Genomic DNA, 18,468 nt, shown 5'->3' on the forward strand with positions numbered 1-18,468 from the left:
ACAAAGAAATGGACAGCATGTGACTTAAATATGAGTGTCTGAGCGAAGGGTCTGAATACTTATGACAATGTGATATTTCACTTTTTCTTTTTTAACAAATTTGCAAAAATGGCTACATTTCTGTTTTTATGGTCAAGATGGGGTGCAGAGTGTACATTAATGAGAAAAAATGAACTTTTTTGAATTTAACAAATGGCTGCAATGAAACAAAGAGTGAAAAATTAAAAGGGGTCTGAATACTTTTCGTACCCACTGTAAAACAGGATAGGGGACATATATCAAGATGGGGGAACATATACCAGGATGGTGACCATGATGGATGGACATATATCAGGTTATGGTACATACATCAGGTTCCTTCATGTCTCTGTGTGCTGTGTACGGGAGACATCAGAGCAAGTCATCTACGCCCCCTAATTAAGAAACAAATAATAATTAGAGAATGAGCCAGTGGAGGAAAACTAAGGAAATATGTGGGTACAAGTCATGTATTATGTGAAAGTGGAGCCCAAGAACTAGTGCACACACAAATCCCAGATAACTATGTTGCTCATACATAATAATGTTTCTCTTTTTGTCTATTTGGATTTAAGTTGTTTTCTGCCTCTTAGATCATTAGCAAATTCTAATATCACTAAATAGTGCTCATGTATGTGAGGTAGCGTGCCGAGCGGTCTAAGGCACTGGATTTAGGCTCCAGTCTCTCTGAGGCGTTGGTTCAAATCCCACTACTGCCAACTTTTATTTGGACCTAATTCTTACCAACAGAAAGAAATAGCTAAGGAAGTAAAGGCGGCAGGGAATTTAGGAGGCAACGATCATGATATCCTCAAATGTAAGATTACAGGGGGATTAAGACCTGCAAGGACTCACACTTAAAAGCCATTAACACCACCTTGGGTGGCCCCATTTTTCGGTCCCCTTCTTCCCAGAGCCATAGCTTTTTTCTATCAATATGGCGTTTGTAGACACAAAACATGTCTCGGTTCTGTTTAATTTTTTAAGAGGTGAAAAATAAAATCTCGGGTCGGGTGAGGGCTTATTATTTGTGCACCTAGCTGACGCTTTTATTGATACCATTTTAGTACAGATACAATATTTTGATTGCCAATTATTACATTTTAGTGCACTGTTGTGATGACCAAGAAAACAGTGCTTGTGTATGTGAGGTAGCGTGGCCGAGCGGTCTAAGGCGCTGGATTTAGGCTCCAGTCTCTCTGGAGGCGTGGGTTCGAATCCCACCGCTGCCAACTTTTATTTGGAACGAATTCTTGCCAACAGGAAAGGAAATGCCTGAGGAAGTAAAGGCGGCCGTGAATTTAGGAGGCAGCAATCACGATATCCTCAAATTTAACCAATTTACCCCCAAGGGTGGTTTGCACGTTAATGATCAAGCAAATTTTTACAATTCTGACCACTGTCCCTTTATGAGGTTATAACTCTGGAACGCTTCAACAGATCCCAGTGATTCTGACATTGTTTTCTCAGGACATATTGTGCTTCATGATAGTGGTAAAATTTCTATGATATTACCTGTGTTTATTTGTGAAAAAAAAAACAACATTCGGCGTAAATTTTGAAAATTTTCCAACTTTGAGTTTTTATGCAATTAAATCACAGAGATATGTCACAGAAAATACTTAAAAAGTAACATTTCCCACATGTCTACTTTAAATCAGCACAATTTTAGAACCAAAATTTTTTTTGTTAGGGAGTTATAAGGGTTAAAAGTTGACCAGTAATTTCTCATTTTTACAACACCATTTTTTTTTAGGGACCACATCTCATTTGAAGTAATTTTGAGGGGTTTATATGATAGAAAATAACCAAGTGTGACACCATTCTAAAAACTGCACCCCTCATGGTGCTCAAAACCACATTCAAGAATTTTAATAACCCTTCAGGTGTTTCACAGGAATTTTTGGAATGTTTAAATAAAAATGAACATTTAACTTTTTTTCACAAAAAATTTACTTCAGCTCCAATTTGTTTTATTTTACCAAGGGTAACAGGAGAAAATGGACCCCAAAAGTTGTACAATTTGTCCTGAGTACGCCGATACCCCATATGTGGGGGTAAACCACTGTTTGGGCGCATGACAGAGGTCGGAAGCGAAGGAGCGCCATTTGACGTTTCAATGCAAAATTGACTGGAATTGAGATGGGACGCCATGTTGCTTTTGGAGAGCCACTGATGTGCCTAAACATTGAAACCCCCCACAAGTGACACCATTTTGGAAAGTAGACCCCCTAAGGAACTTATCTTGATGTGTGGTGAGCACCTTGACCCATTAAGTGATTCACAGAAGTTTATAATGCAGAGCCGTAAAAATAAAAAATCATATTTTTTCACAAAAATGATCTTTTCGCCCCGAATTTTTTATTTTCCCAAGGGTAAGAGAAGAAATTGGACCCTAAAAGTTGTTGTACAATTTGTCCTGAGTACGCTGATACCACATATGTGTGGATAAACCACTGTTTGGGTGCATGGCAGAGCTCGGAAAGGAAGGAGCGCCGTTTGACTTTTCAATGCAAAATTGACAGGAATTGAGATGGGACGCCATGTTGCGTTTGGAGAGCCACTGATGTGCCTAAACATTAAAACCCCCCACATGTGACACCATTTTGGAAAGTAGACCCCCTACGGAACTTATCTAGATGTGTGGTGAGCACTTTGAGCCACCAAGTGCTTCACAGAAGTTTATAATGCAGAGCCGTAAAAATAAAAAATCATATTTTTTCACAAAAATTATATTTTGGCCCCCAATTTTTTATTTTCCCAAGGGTAAAAGAAGAAATTGGACCCCAAAAGTTTTTGTACAATTTGTCCTGAGTATGCTGATACCACATATGTGTGGGTAAACCACTGTTTGGGCGCATGGGAGAGAACGGAAGGGAAGGAGCGCCATTTGACTTTTCAATGCAAAATTGACTGGAATTGAGATGGGACGCCATGTTGCCTTTAGAGAGCTACTGATGTGCCTAAACATTGAAACTCCCCACAAGCAGTGGCGTAGGAAGGGGGGTGCGGGGGGGGCGGTCCGCCCCGGGCGGCACAATGCGGGGGGCGGCCGGCGCTGCAAGAGAAGAAAAAAAAAAAAAAAAAGACGCCCCCCGCTCTCCGCTCTAAAATACTCACCTCTCCTGGTTCCTGCGGCTTCAGCGTCCTCTGACTCTGCGACGTCTCAGAGCAGAGGGCGCGATGACGTCACTACTGTGCGCGCCGCTCTGCCTCTCTGTCCTGAGCGTCGCAGAGCCGGAGAGACGCTGACTGCACCGGACCTGCGCTAGGAACGGGAGAGGTGAGGATTTTACTTTTTTTTTTTCTTTATGTCTGACTGTCTGGGGGCAATGCTGGACACACTGGGGCAATACTGGAGAGCATGGGGCAGATTGCTGGACACACTGGGGCAATACTGGAGAGCATGGGGCAGATTGCTGGACACACTGGGGCAATACAGGAGACTATGGGGCAGATTGCTGGACACACTGGGGCAATACTGGAGACCATGGGGCAGAATGCTGGACACACTGAGGCAATACTGAAGACCATGGGGCAGATTGCTGGACACACTGGGGCAATACAGGAGACCATGGGGCAGAATGCTGGACACACTGGGGCAATACTGGAGACCATGGGGCAGAATGCTGGACACACTGGGGCAATACTGGAGAGCATGGGGCAGATTGCTGGACACACTGGGGCAATACTGGAGACCATGGGGCAGAATGCTGGACACACTGGGGCAATACTGGAGACCCTGGGGCAGAATGCTGGACACACTGGGGCAATACTGGAGACCATGGGGCAGAATGCTGGACACACTGGGGCAATACAGGAGACCATGGGGCAGAATGCTGGACACACTGGGGCAATACTGGAGACCATGGGGCAGAATGCTGGACACACTGGGGCAATACAGGAGACTATGGGGCAGAATGCTGGACACACTGGGGCAATACTGGAGACCATGGGGCAGATTGCTGGACACACTGGGGCAATACTGGAGACCATGGGGCAGAATGCTGGACACACTGGGGCAATACAGGAGACTATGGGGCAGATTGCTGGACACACTGGGGCAATAATGGAGAGCATGGGGCAGATTGCTGGACACACTGGGGCAATACTGGAGACCATGGGGCAGAATGCTGGACAAACTGGGGCAATACTGGAGACCCTGGGGCAGAATGCTGGACACACTGGGGCAATACTGGAGACCATGGGGCAGAATGCTGGACACACTGAATACTGGAGACCATGGGGCAGATTTCTGGACACATTGAGGCAATGCTGGAGACCCTGGGGCAGACTTCTGGACACACTGGGGCAATGCTGGACACTGGGGCAGATTGCTGGACACACTGGGGGTAATATGCTGGACATACTGGGGCAATGCTGGACACTGGGGGTAATATGCTGGACACACTGGGGCAGACTGCTGGACACACTGGGGAAAGGCTGGACACTGGGGCAGATTGCTGGACACACTGGGGGCAGTGCTGGACATACTGGGGCAGATTGCTGGACACACTGGGGGTAATATGCTGGACACACTGGGGCAGATTTCTGGACAACATGGGGGTAATATGCTGGACACACTGTGGCAGATTGCTGGACAACATGGGGGTAATATGCTGGACACACTGGGGGCAGGACTTGAGGCATGGGCAGAATGTAGACACGGGGCATGATTGGAGACACGGGGCAGGATTGGATCATGGGGCAGGATGGATACGATGGAGGCTGGTGGGGCAGGATGGGGAGATCATATGGGGTAGAATGGATACTCATGAGGGCAGGATGCGAGAACATATGGCTGGATGTTGTGAATTCTGTGGCTGAGTTCACTTCTGTGGTCACAAGTGGTATTGCAGTCTCTGGGCTTCCTCCCTCAGGTGTTTTGGTGAGCTCGTTGGCTGCCTTGCTATTTAGCTCCACCTGAGTCTGTCTTCCTTGCTCCTTGTCAATGTTCCAGTGTTGGATCTGAGCTACTGCATCTTTCCTTGGGCCTGCTGCTCTGCTAGATAAGTGCTTCTAGTTAGTTTTCTGTTTTTTCTGTCCAGCTTGCTATTAACTTTTTCTGGAAGCTCTGAGAAGCAAAGGGGTGCACCGCCGTGCTGTTAGTTCGGCACGGTGGGTCTTTTTGCCCCTTTGCGTGGTTTTCGTTTTAGGGTTTTTGTAGACTGCATAGTTCTCTTTGCTATCCTCGCTCTGTCTAGAATATCGGGCCTCACTTTGCTGAATCTATTTCATTCCTACGTTTGTCTTTTCATCTTGCTAACAGTCATTATATGTGGGGGGCTGCCTATTCCTTTGGGGTATTTCTCTGAGGTAAGTCAGGCTTGTATTTCTATCTTCAGGCTAGTCAGCTCCTCAGGCAGTGCCGAGTTGCATAGGTAGTTGATAGGCGCAATCCACTGCTGCTTATAGTTGTGTGAGGATAGATCAGGTACTGCAGTCTACAGAGATTCCACGTCTCAGAGCTCGTCCTATTGTTTTTGGTTATTGCCAGATCTCTGTATGTGCGCTGATTACTGCACGCTGTGTTGCCTGATTGCCAGCCATAACAGTACAAGGAGTCCTCCAATGATTTCCAATAGAGGGAAAAAAGAAATCCTGACATCATTTTTTTTTCTTAGCTCTGTCTTCAGTCTTTTTTTTCCCCTAGACATTAGAGTGCTTCAGGACACAGCTGTGGACATGGATATTCAGGCTCTGTGCTCCTCAATGGATAATCTCGTTGTAAATGTACAAAAGATTCAAGATACTATTGATCAGAAATCGATACTAGAACCAAGAATTCCGATTCCTGATTTGTTTTTTGGTGACAGAACTAAGTTCCTGAGCTTCAGAAATAATTGTAAGCTATTTTTGGCCTTGAAACCTCATTCTTCTGGTAATCCTATTCAACAGGTTTTGATTATTATTTCTTTTTTGCGCGGCGACCCACAGGACTGGGCGTTTTCTCTTGCACCAGGAGATTCTGCATTGAGTAATGTTGATGCATTTTTCCTGGCGCTGGGATTGCTTTACGATGAGCCTAATTCAGTGGATCAAGCTGAGAAAAATCTGCTGGCTTTATGCCAGGGTCAGGATGATGTAGAAGTATATTGCCAGAAATTTAGGAAATGGTCAGTACTCACTCTGTGGAATGAATCTGCACTAGCGGCTTTGTTCAGAAAGGGTCTCTCTGAAGCTCTTAAGGATGTAATGGTGGGATTTCCTATGCCTGCTGGTTTGAATGAGTCTATGTCCTTGGCCATTCAGATCGGTCGTCGCTTGCGCGAGCGTAAATCTGTGCACCATCTGGCGGTATTGTCTGAGAGTAAGCCTGAGCCTATGCAGTGCGACAGGACTATGACTAAAGTAGAACGGCACGAACACAGACGTCTGAACAGACTGTGTTTCTATTGTGGTGATTCTACTCATGCTATTTCTAATTGTCCTAAACGCACTAGGCGGTTCGATAGCTCTGCCGTTATTGGTACTGTACAGTCCAAATTCCTTTTGTCCATTACCTTAATGTGCTCTTTGTCATCATATTCTGTCATGGCGTTTGTGGATTCAGGCGCTGCCCTGAATCTGATGGATTTGGATTATGCTAAACGTTGTGGATTTTTCTTGGAGCCTTTGCGGTGTCCTATTCCGTTGAGAGGAATTGATGCTACACCTTTGGCCAAGAATAAGCCTCAGTACTGGGCCCAGCTGACCATGTGCATGGCTCCTGCACATCAGGAAGTTATTCGCTTTTTGGTACTGCATAATTTGCATGATGTGGTCGTGTTGGGCTTGCCATGGCTACAAACCCATAATCCAGTATTGGATTGGAACTCTATGTCGGTAACCAGCTGGGGTTGTCAGGGAGTACATGGTGATGTTCCATTTTTGTCTATTTCGTCATCCATTCCTTCTGACATCCCAGAGTTCTTGTCGGACTTTCAGGATGTATTTGAAGAGTCCAAGTCTGATGCCCTACCTCCGCATAGGAATTGTGATTGTGCTATCGATTTGATTCCTGGTAGTAAATTCCCTAAGGGTCGTTTATTTAATTTGTCCGTACCTGAACACACCGCTATGCGCAGTTATGTGAAGGAGTCCCTGGAGAAGGGACATATTCGCCCATCGTCGTCACCATTGGGAGCAGGGTTCTTTTTTGTAGCCAAGAAGGATGGTTCGCTAAGACCGTGTATTGATTACCGCCTTCTTAATAAGATCACTGTTAAGTTTCAGTATCCCTTGCCATTGATTTCTGACTTGTTTGCTCGGATTAAGGGGGCTAGTTGGTTTACTAAGATTGATCTTCGTGGTGCGTATAATCTGGTGAGAATCAGGCAGGGAGATGAATGGAAAACGGCATTTAATACGCCCGAGGGTCATTTTGAGTATCTGGTGATGCCGTTCGGACTTGCCAATGCTCCATCTGTTTTTCAGTCTTTTATGCATGACATTTTCCGTGAGTATCTGGATAAATTCTTGATTGTTTACTTGGATGACATTTTGATCTTCTCAGATGATTGGGAGTCTCATGTGAAGCAAGTCAGAATGGTTTTCCAGGTACTGTGTGCTAATTCCTTGTTCGTGAAGGGATCTAAGTGTCTCTTCGGTGTGCAGAAAGTTTCATTTTTGGGGTTCATCTTTTCCCCTTCTACTATCGAGATGGATCCGGTTAAGGTTCAGGCCATCCAGGATTGGACTCAGCCGACATCTCTAAAAAGTCTGCAGAAATTCCTGGGCTTTGCTAATTTTTATCGTCGCTTCATCTGTAATTTTTCTAGCATTGCCAGACCATTGACCGATTTGACCAAGAAGGGTGCTGATTTGGTTAATTGGTCTTCTGCTGCCGTGGAAGCTTTTCAGGAGTTGAAGCGTCGTTTTTGCTGTGCCCCTGTGTTGTGTCAACCTGATGTTTCTCTTCCGTTCCAGGTCGAGGTTGATGCTTCTGAGATTGGTGCAGGGGCGGTTTTGTCACAGAGAGGTTCTGGTTGCTCAGTGTTCAAACCATGTGCTTTCTTTTCCAGGAAATTTTCTGCTGCTGAGCGTAATTATGATGTGGGCAACCGAGAGTTGCTGGCCATGAAGTGGGCATTCGAGGAGTGGCGTCATTGGCTTGAGGGTGCTAAGCATCGCGTGGTGGTTTTGACTGATCATAAGAACCTTACTTATCTTGAGTCTGCCAAGCGCTTGAATCCTAGACAGGCCCGTTGGTCGTTATTTTTTGCTCGTTTTGATTTTGTGATTTCATACCTTCCGGGCTCTAAAAATGTGAAGGCGGATGCTCTGTCTAGGAGTTTTGTGCCCGACTCTCCGGGGTTATCTGAGCCGGCGAGTATCCTCAAGGAAGGAGTCATTGTGTCTGCCATCTCCCCTGATTTGCGGAGAGTGTTGCAGAAATTTCAGGCTAATAAACCTGATCGTTGTCCGGCCGAGAAACTGTTCGTCCCTGATAGGTGGACTAGTAAAGTTATCTCTGAACTTCATTGTTCGGTGCTGGCCGGTCATCCAGGAATCTTTGGTACCAGGGAGTTGGTTGCTAGATCCTTCTGGTGGCCATCTCTGTCACGGGATGTGCGTGCTTTTGTGCAGTCCTGTGGAATTTGTGCTAGGGCTAAGCCCTGCTGTTCACGTGCCAGTGGGTTGCTTTTGCCCTTGCCGGTCCCGAAGAGGCCTTGGACACATATTTCGATGGATTTCATTTCTGACCTTCCCGTTTCTCAAAAAATGTCGGTCATTTGGGTGGTCTGTGATCGCTTTTCTAAAATGGTCCATCTGGTGCCCTTGGTTAAATTGCCTTCCTCCTCTGATTTGGTGCCTTTGTTCTTCCAGCATGTGGTTCGTTTACATGGCATTCCTGAGAATATTGTTTCTGACAGAGGTTCCCAGTTTGTCTCGAGGTTCTGGCGAGCCTTTTGTGGTAGGATGGGCATTGACCTATCTTTTTCCTCAGCCTTCCATCCTCAGACTAATGGCCAGACCGAACGAACCAATCAGACCTTGGAAACATATCTGAGATGTTTTGTTTCCGCTGACCAGGATGATTGGGTGTCATTTTTGCCGTTGGCTGAGTTCGCCCTTAATAATCGGGCCAGCTCGGCTACCTTGGTCTCTCCATTTTTCTGCAATTCTGGGTTCCATCCTCGTTTCTCTTCAGGACAGGTTGAGTCTTCGGACTGTCCTGGTGTGGATTATGTGGTGGACAGGTTGCAGCAGATCTGGACTCAGGTAGTGGACAATTTGACCTTGTCCCAGGAGAAGGCTCAGCTTTTCGCTAATCGCAGACGCCGTGTGGGACCCCGACTTCGTGTTGGGGATCTGGTTTGGTTATCTTCTCGTCATATTCCTATGAAGGTTTCCTCTCCTAAATTTAAACCTCGTTTTATTGGTCCGCATAGGATTTCTGAGATTCTCAATCCGGTGTCTTTTCGTCTGACCCTCCCAGACTCCTTTTCCATACATAATGTATTCCATAGGTCGTTGTTGAGGAGATACGTGGCACCTATGGTTCCATCTGTGGAGCCTCCTGCCCCTGTTTTGGTGGAGGGGGAATTGGAGTATATTGTGGAGAAGATTTTGGATTCTCGTGTCTCTAGACGGAAACTCCAGTATCTGGTCAAATGGAAGGGTTATGCTCAGGAAGATAATTCCTGGGTTTTTGCCTCTGATGTCCATGCCCCAGATCTTGTTCGTGCCTTTCATGTGGCTCATCCTGGTCGGCCTGGGGGTTCTGGTGAGGGTTCGGTGACCCCTCCTCAAGGGGGGGGTACTGTTGTGAATTCTGTGGCTGAGTTCACTTCTGTGGTCACAAGTGGTATTGCAGTCTCTGGGCTTCCTCCCTCAGGTGTTTTGGTGAGCTCGTTGGCTGCCTTGCTATTTAGCTCCACCTGAGTCTGTCTTCCTTGCTCCTTGTCAATGTTCCAGTGTTGGATCTGAGCTACTGCATCTTTCCTTGGGCCTGCTGCTCTGCTAGATAAGTGCTTCTAGTTAGTTTTCTGTTTTTTCTGTCCAGCTTGCTATTAACTTTTTCTGGAAGCTCTGAGAAGCAAAGGGGTGCACCGCCGTGCTGTTAGTTCGGCACGGTGGGTCTTTTTGCCCCTTTGCGTGGTTTTCGTTTTAGGGTTTTTGTAGACTGCATAGTTCTCTTTGCTATCCTCGCTCTGTCTAGAATATCGGGCCTCACTTTGCTGAATCTATTTCATTCCTACGTTTGTCTTTTCATCTTGCTAACAGTCATTATATGTGGGGGGCTGCCTATTCCTTTGGGGTATTTCTCTGAGGTAAGTCAGGCTTGTATTTCTATCTTCAGGCTAGTCAGCTCCTCAGGCAGTGCCGAGTTGCATAGGTAGTTGATAGGCGCAATCCACTGCTGCTTATAGTTGTGTGAGGATAGATCAGGTACTGCAGTCTACAGAGATTCCACGTCTCAGAGCTCGTCCTATTGTTTTTGGTTATTGCCAGATCTCTGTATGTGCGCTGATTACTGCACGCTGTGTTGCCTGATTGCCAGCCATAACAGCTGGAGCCAGGAATGAGATAAACGGGGCCAGGGTGGGGAATAGTGTTACCATAGGGGATAATTAAGGGATATTATTACTGCAGTGATGTATTTATTTTATTTTTTGAGTATACTGTTTTAAATGGGGGGGCGGTCCTGTTACTGTGCAGAGTGACACTATATCACCTTTTTTTCTTCATGTGATGTAATGTAGAAGTTGTGAAAAATTAAGTAATGTGTTCTGCAAGCGGAGCTCGAGATAACTGTGTTATTTCCTGCAGAAACGAGTCCTGGCTGGAAGGAATGATGGCGGTCTGTGCTGGATGAAAGATGAAGGACTTCACCTAGAGACGTCACTGGTGAGTCAGTGTTACTTATACACTGACACTATACACTGTAGACTATATAGAGGTCCTGTGTATAATGTCACCAGTGATCTCTGTATTACCTCTACACAGACACTGCATACTAAGTACAGATCTCCTGTGAATACTGGCACTTATGGTGATAGTATTGTGGGTTTTTTTTTATTACTGATCAGTATTGTAGTATTCAGTCACTATGTGGTGGTAATATGTGGTCTGGAAATGGTGTTGTGGTATTTGTCCCTTGTATGTAGTATTATTCGGTCACTATGTGGCCTGGTCATGGTGTGGTGGTATTAAGTCACAGGTGTGGCATGTGGGGGTGACACCATTAGGCCCAGTTTAAGTTCTACAAAACAGGAAAACCATTTTTGGTAACCTTTGTGAGTATTGAGCCGGGGGGGGGGGGGAACAGCCCCGGGCGGCAAAAGCTCTAGCTACGCCTCTGCCCACAAGTGACACCATTTTGGAAAGTAGACCCCCTTAGGAACTCATCTAGATGTGTTGTGAGAGCTTTAAACCCCAAAGTGTTTCACTATAGTTTATAACGCAGAGCCGTGAAAATAAAAATTCTTTTTTTGCCCCCAGTTTTGCATTTTCCCAAGGGTAACAGGAGAAATTGGACCCAAAAGTTGTTGTCCAATTTGTCCTGTGTACGATGATACCCGATATGTGGGGGAGGGACCACCGTTTGAGCGCATGGCAGAGCTCGGAAGGGAAGGAGCGTCATTTGGAATGCAGATTTAGATGGAATGGTCTGCAGACGTCACATTGCGTTTGCAGAGCCCCTAATGTACCTAAACAGTAGAAACCCCCCACAAGTGACCCCATATTGGAAACTAGACCCACCAAGGAACTTATCTAGATGTGTTGTGAGAACTTTGAACCCCCAAGTGTTTCACTACAGTTTATAACTCAGAGCCGTGAAAATAATAAAAAAAAATTTCCCACAAAAATTATTTTTTAGCCCCCAGTATTGTATTTTCCCAAGGGTAACAGGAGAAATTGGACCCCAAAAGTTATTGTACAATTTGTCCTGAGTATGCTGATACCCCATATATGGGGGGGAGCCACCATTTGGGTGCATGGGAGGGCTCGGACACATAGAATCTGCTTTAAACAGTAGGTAATCTATAAATGAAACGCTCCATTTAAGCTACGGCACATATTATAACCTAAACCCAAGACACCAAGAAAGTCTACAAAAATTTAGGTTCCACCGAGATTCGAACTCAGATTGCTGGATTCAAAGTCCAGAGTGCTAACCATTACACCATGGAACCTGCTGGGTGACCGCATACCTGACTCTCATGTTTCGTAAATGAACAAGAACCAGACACCTGTAATTAAAGGGAATCTGTCACCACAAAATTGGCCTATAAAATAAGGCCACCGGCATCAGGGGCTTATCTTCAGCATTCTGTAATGCTGTAGATAAGCCCCCCGATGTAACCTGAAAGATAAGAAAAACAAGTTAGATTATACACACCGAAGGGCAGTGGCGGTTTGGTTTGGGTACGATGGGAGTTGCGGTCCGGTCCAGCGCCTCCCAACTTCATGCGAAGACGTCCTCTTCTTGTCTTCCTGCCAAGGCTCCTGCACAGGCGTACTTTGTCTGCCCTGTTGAGGGTACAGCAAAGTACTGCAGTGCGCAGGCGCCAGGAAAGGTCAGAGAGGCTCGGCGCCTGCGCACTGCAGTACTTTGCTCTGCCCTCAACCTTTATTTGAATCGTAATCAGTTATACGATGATTCTGTCCACATTCATGATATATATGCAGTGTTGATAAACATAATGTTTGACTGGCCTGAAAAATCTTATCTTCTGATAACCAAGTGGGAGATTGTTGACATTTTTACAGGGGCAGTCATTGGGATGGGACTTGAGGTGACCAATGAGATTACCCTTCACATCATTAACACTAAGTGACTGATGCATAAAAGGACCAATCACGGTAGCTTTTCTGATTACATGACTAATATGAACCAATGGAGTAAATACTATTTATTGACACGTTCCCATCACTGGTTGCTTCACCTGTCACCCATGTCCAACAACTAGCACACACCTGCTGAAACCTTGCACATATAGACACTCAAACACTCTCAGATTCTATTCTACCATTGACATCTATCCTTTTAACTCACTCCTCCACCCACCACTGCCCCCTCCGACTTCTCTAGTCTCTGTCAAGGACTTTTCCATTCACTTCAAAAATAAGAAAGACCAAACAAGAGAAGTCTTTATTGTTCGACCACCGCAACACCTTTGCATATTAGACCAATGCCATTACCCCATAACCTCCCTCGCCAACTTCACTGTAGGGAAGCTTAATCGTCTCCTCTTCAAATCACACCTCACCACTTGTGCACTTGACCCAATCCAATCCTACCTCCTCCCCAATCTCACCCTCACACTTACCCCATCCCTAACATATCTCTTCAACCTATCACTAACTTCTGGTACATTCCCCTCTGATTTCAAACATGCCATGATCACACCTATCCTTAAAAAGCCATTCCTTGACCTAACCGTTATGTTCAGCTATCGCCCCATATCGCTGCTCCCATTCATTTCCAAACTCCTTGAACAGCACATCCACATTGAATTTTCCTCTCACTTTTCATTTAACCCACTCTTTGACAACCTACAATCAAGCTTCCATGCCCACCATTCCACTGAAACTGACCATGATCAAAAATACTATTGACTTACCTAAAGCCAAAGCTAACAGGCATTTCTCTATACTACTCTTTCTAGACCTGTCCACTGTTGTCGACACAGTTGACCACTGCTTCCTACTACAGATCCTCTATTCCTTTTGCGTCAAAGACCTTGCCCTATAGTGGATCTCTTCATACCTTGCCAACTGCACATTTAGTATCTCCTACATGGCCCACCCTGTATATTCAGTGAAGACTAGGGATGAAAGAACAAATTCTAGTGGAATTGAAGTTGACTCGAATTTTACAAAAATCCAGCAGAAAAAAATCACGTGACCCACATTTGGAAACTACACCCCTCAAGGAATTTATCTAGAAGTGTGGTGACCACCTTTCCCATTCCCATTCCCATTCATTTCCAAACTTCTTGAACAGCACATCCACATTGAATTTTCCTCTCACTTTTCATCTAACTCACTCTTTGACAACCTACAATCTAGCTTCCATCCCCACCATTCCACTGAAACTGACCATGATCAAAAATACTAATGACTTACTTAAAGCCAAAGCTAACAGGCATTCTCTATACTACTCCTTCTAGACCTGTCCACTGTTGTCGACACAGTTGACCACTGCCTACTACTACAGATCCTCTTTTCCTTTGGCGTCAAAGACCTCGCCCTATACTGGATCTCTTCATACCTTGCCAACCGCACATTTAGTATCTCCTACTTCCACATTGCCTCCTCATCCCATCCTCTCTCTGTTGGTGTCCCTCAAGAATCTGTCCTAGGACCCCTAGTTTTTTCCATCTATACCTTTGGACTGGGACAACTTATAAAGTCATATGGCATCCAGTACCATATATATGCTGATGACACTCCATTCTGCATCTCTACATGTCACCTCTCTACTGTCCAGAATCCTAGAGTATCCTCCTTTTCTCCTCTCTCTTCCTGAAGCTTCATGTGCACAAATCTGAACAAAATATAAACAGGGATAAAGGAAATTACCAAACATACAAGAATACTCACACGTTTAATAGAGGTTAACACTGGGGATTGAGGATAGGGTAAAACTAAAGTAGGAGACAGAGGGGGATTAGCACACACCCAAAACCTAGCAACAGTCTCAGATAAATCCATCAAATGCCTTCTCAAACAACAACCACAAACCACAAGTCACACTAAGAAACTGTTAAAGGGAACCTGTCACCCCGTTTTTTCAGATTGAGATATAAATACTGTTAAATATGGCCTGCGCTGTGTGTTACTATAGTGTATGTAGTGTACCCTGATTCCCCACCTATGCTGAGAAATACATTACCAAAGTCGCCGTTTTCGCCTGTCAATCAGGCTGGTCAGGTCAGGTGGGCGTGGTGACTTCGCTCTTTTCTTCCCCAGCTTTCCGTTGGTGGCGTAGTGGTGTGCGCATGTCCAAGTTCCGAATTTCCTGCGCTCACATGAAGAAACAGCGCGCGATCTGCACAGTTATCCCTTTCATCGGTGGGGGCGGCCATCTTCCTGGGGCCGCGCGTGCGCAGATGGAGTGCTCTGCTGCACGGGGCTTCAGGAAAATGGCCGTGGGATGCCGCGCGTGCGCAGAAGAGATCGCGGCGGCCATTTTCCCAAAGCCGAGTTTGCATCCAATATTGCAGCCAGCATGCAGCCAGCGGGTAAGGAAAGGGTGAATCAAACACCCGAAAACCCCGCCCCTATGGCTGAAAATTGTTCCCCCCAAATTCAGGTGACAGAGTCCCTTTAAATGCCTCTGTCAGAGTTTGAAAGGTGCATTTAACGGGTTAACAGTCGCAGGTGGATCGCGATATTCTTAGGAACCTTGAGTACTGCAGAAATTCTTTTGTAACCTTGGCCAGAACTGTGTCTTGCCACAATTCTGTCTCTGAGCTCCTTGGCCAGTTCCTTTGACCTCATGATTCTCATTTGGTCTGACATGCACTGTGAGCTGTGAGGTCTTATATAGACAGGTGTGCACCTTTCCAAATCAAGTCCTATCAGTTTAATTAAACACAGCTGGACTCCAATGGAGGAGTAGAACCATCTCATGGAGGATCACAAGGAAATGGACAGCATGTGATATAAATATGAGTGTCTGAGCAAAAGGTCTGAATACTTATGACCATGTGATATTTCACTTTTTCTTTTTTTTAATAAATTTGCAAAAATGTCTACATTTCTGTTTTTATGGTCAAAATGGGATGCAGAGTGTACATTAATGAGAAAAAAATTAACTTTTTTGAATTTAACAAATGACTGCAATGAAACAAAGAGTGAAAAATTAAAAGGGGTCTGAATACTTTTCGTACCCACTGTATAACAGGATAGGGGACATATATCAAGATAGGGGAACATATACCAGGATGGTGACCATGATGGATGGACATATATCAGGTTATGGTACATACATCAGGTTCCTTCATGTCTCTGTGTGCTGTGTACGGGAGACATCAGAGCAAGTCATCTATGCCCCCTAATTAAGAAACAAATAATAATTAGAGAATGAGCCAATGGAGGAAAACTAAGGAAATATGTGGGTACAAGTCATGTATTATGTGAAAGTGGAGCCCAAGAACTAGTGCATATGGATCGCCCCCAGACACAGGGCCACAGGTTACTCGGTACTGGTCCTTTCTGTCTCAGTTCTGGGGTTGTCACGGTGCCTGGACCCGGTCCTTGACCCTGCTAAGGGGCGTCCAATAAAAGGTGATAGGAGTCTGTCAAGGTTTCGTGACGCCACCTGTGGTGTTCGGTCAGGATGACCGACGCTGCTGTGGGGTCCGCTGGGGTGATGGAATGGCAGCTGGATGGTATACCTTCCCACAGGTGAAGTATGTCCCCAGGGCTTCCCAGTGATGTAGATGGCGATGGTGTGAGGTGCAGACAATAACGAGGACACAGGGTTGCAGTCTCTTTACCTCTTTACTGAAGACTTCAGGATCCTCAATCCAGAGCACGGTTACCAGGGCTGTCTGAGACCGGCCGGTCCGATGGGCACATCCAGAGTTCCCTTTACAGGTGGAAATTGTTGCCTACCACTAGCGCCTGTGTGTTGTAGTGCTACCCTGCTGAGCATTCGGTATAGTCCTCACAACTTCTGTTCTAGTTTGTTCGTTCGTTCTTTCTAGTTCTTTCTCTTTCTTTCTGTTTCATTCCAGATGTTACTAGTTTCTCGTCCCCCAGGTATGTTATGGCTAGGACGCACCCGTATGGCGGGAAGGCTCAGAGCTCTTCCAGGACCCTAGAGATGCCCCTCTCCACGCGTTGCCCCCTATGTCTTCGTAGGAAATTTAAGGTAGACAGCTAACCTATAATTAACTGTCCTGCGGAGTTTGAAGTAAGGCATAGAGTCAGTTACTTCCTCGGTGTTGCGGCCACCGGCTACACGCCTCAGTAGGATGTTGCCTCGGTCTCACGGCACGACTCCTACTGGATCTCCTTTGTGCTGATCTCGTTTCTCACTGTTCCACAATATCCTTCGCTTCGTGTCTCTTTCTTAGGATACCGTCGCAAGGTAGTGCAGGCGCGGTTCTGTAACGTTCTGTTCTGTTCGCTAGGTACCTGCCAGGTTCCCACGCCTGACAGGCACCCCCCTGAATCTTCTCCCTGCAACACCCCCTGCCACGGGATGTTGCCTGAATCCAACCCAGTCAGCTTCTGATTAACTTCCTATCCAACCCCTAGTTTTACCAGTGTGAGGAGTGGCCCAATAAATAAAGCCTTTTTCTCCCCCTAGTGGCCGGAGTGTGAAGTGTAATGTGTGCTGGTGATACCTGGTCAGTGGAATTCCTTCAGTGCCATCAGACGTACCATCACTCCCCTTAGTGGTAGAGTGTCATACTGCAATGACCAGATCTCTGGGGCGCTGCACTCACACAAATCCCCGATAACTATGTTGCTCATACATAATAATGTTTCTCTTTTTGTCCATTTGGATTTAAGTTGTTTTCTGCCTCTTAGATCATTAGCAAATTCTAATTTCACTAAATAGTGCTCGTGTATATGAGGTAGCGTGCTGAGCGGTCTAAGGCGCTGGATTTAGGCTCCAGTCTCTCTGAGGCGTTGGTTCAAATCCCACCACTGCCAACTTTTATTTGGACGTCATTCTTACCAACAGAATGAAATAGCTAAGGAAGTAAAGGCGGCCGGGAATTTAGGAGTCAGCAATCATGATATCCTCAAATGTAAGATTACAGGGGGAGGAAGACCTGCAAAGTCTCACACTTTAAAGCCCTTAACACCACCTTGGGTGGCCCCATTTTTCGGTCCCCTTCTTCCCAGAGCCATAACTTTTTTCTATCAATATGGCCATGTGAGGGCTTGGTTTCTGCCTGACAAATTGTACTTTTGAACGACACCATTGGTTTTGCCATATTGTGTAGTACTGGAAAACAGGAAAAAAATTCAAAGGGCGGTGAAATTGCAAAAAAAAGTGCAATTCCACAACTGTTTGGAGGTTTTGCTTTTTGTAATGTTCACTTAATGCTAAAACTGTCCTGCCATTATGATTCTCCAAGTCATTATAAGTTTGTAGACACAAAACATGTCTCGGTTCTGTTTAATTTTTTAAGAGGTGAAAAATAAAATCCAAACCCGTGGTGTCTCCATTTTTCGTGATCTCGGGTCGGGTGAGGGCTTATTATTTGTGCACATAGCTGACGCTTTTCTTGATACCATTTTTGTGCAGATACGATATTTTGATTGCCAATTATTACATTTTAGTGCACTGCTGCGATGACCAAAAAAACAGTGTTTGTGTATGTGAGGTAGCGTGGCCGAGCGGTCTAGGGCGCTGGATTTAGGCTCCAGTCTCTCTGGAGGCGTGGGTTCGAATCCCACCGCTGCCAACTTTTATTTGGACCGAATTCTTACCGACAGGAAGGAAATGGCTGAGGAAGTAAAGGCGGCCGGGAATTTAGGAGGCAGCAATCA

The 18,468-nt window shown here is 45.6% G+C and overlaps 2 non-coding genes across 2 annotated transcripts; one reads left to right on the plus strand and one right to left on the minus strand.

The window, feature by feature from the left end:
* The first annotated feature begins 1,168 nt into the window (after positions 1-1,168).
* Positions 1,169-1,250, plus strand: TRNAL-UAG (transfer RNA leucine (anticodon UAG)). The gene has a single exon. It is a non-coding gene; the product is annotated as a tRNA-Leu (tRNA).
* Positions 1,251-12,068: 10,818 nt separating this feature from the next.
* TRNAQ-UUG (transfer RNA glutamine (anticodon UUG)) lies at positions 12,069-12,140 on the minus strand. Its single transcript has one exon. It is a non-coding gene; the product is annotated as a tRNA-Gln (tRNA).
* Positions 12,141-18,468: the final 6,328 nt, after the last annotated feature.

Source organism: Ranitomeya imitator, chromosome 4, assembly GCF_032444005.1.
Source record: "Ranitomeya imitator isolate aRanImi1 chromosome 4, aRanImi1.pri, whole genome shotgun sequence".
In the NCBI taxonomy this organism is placed as follows: domain Eukaryota; kingdom Metazoa; phylum Chordata; class Amphibia; order Anura; family Dendrobatidae; genus Ranitomeya; species Ranitomeya imitator.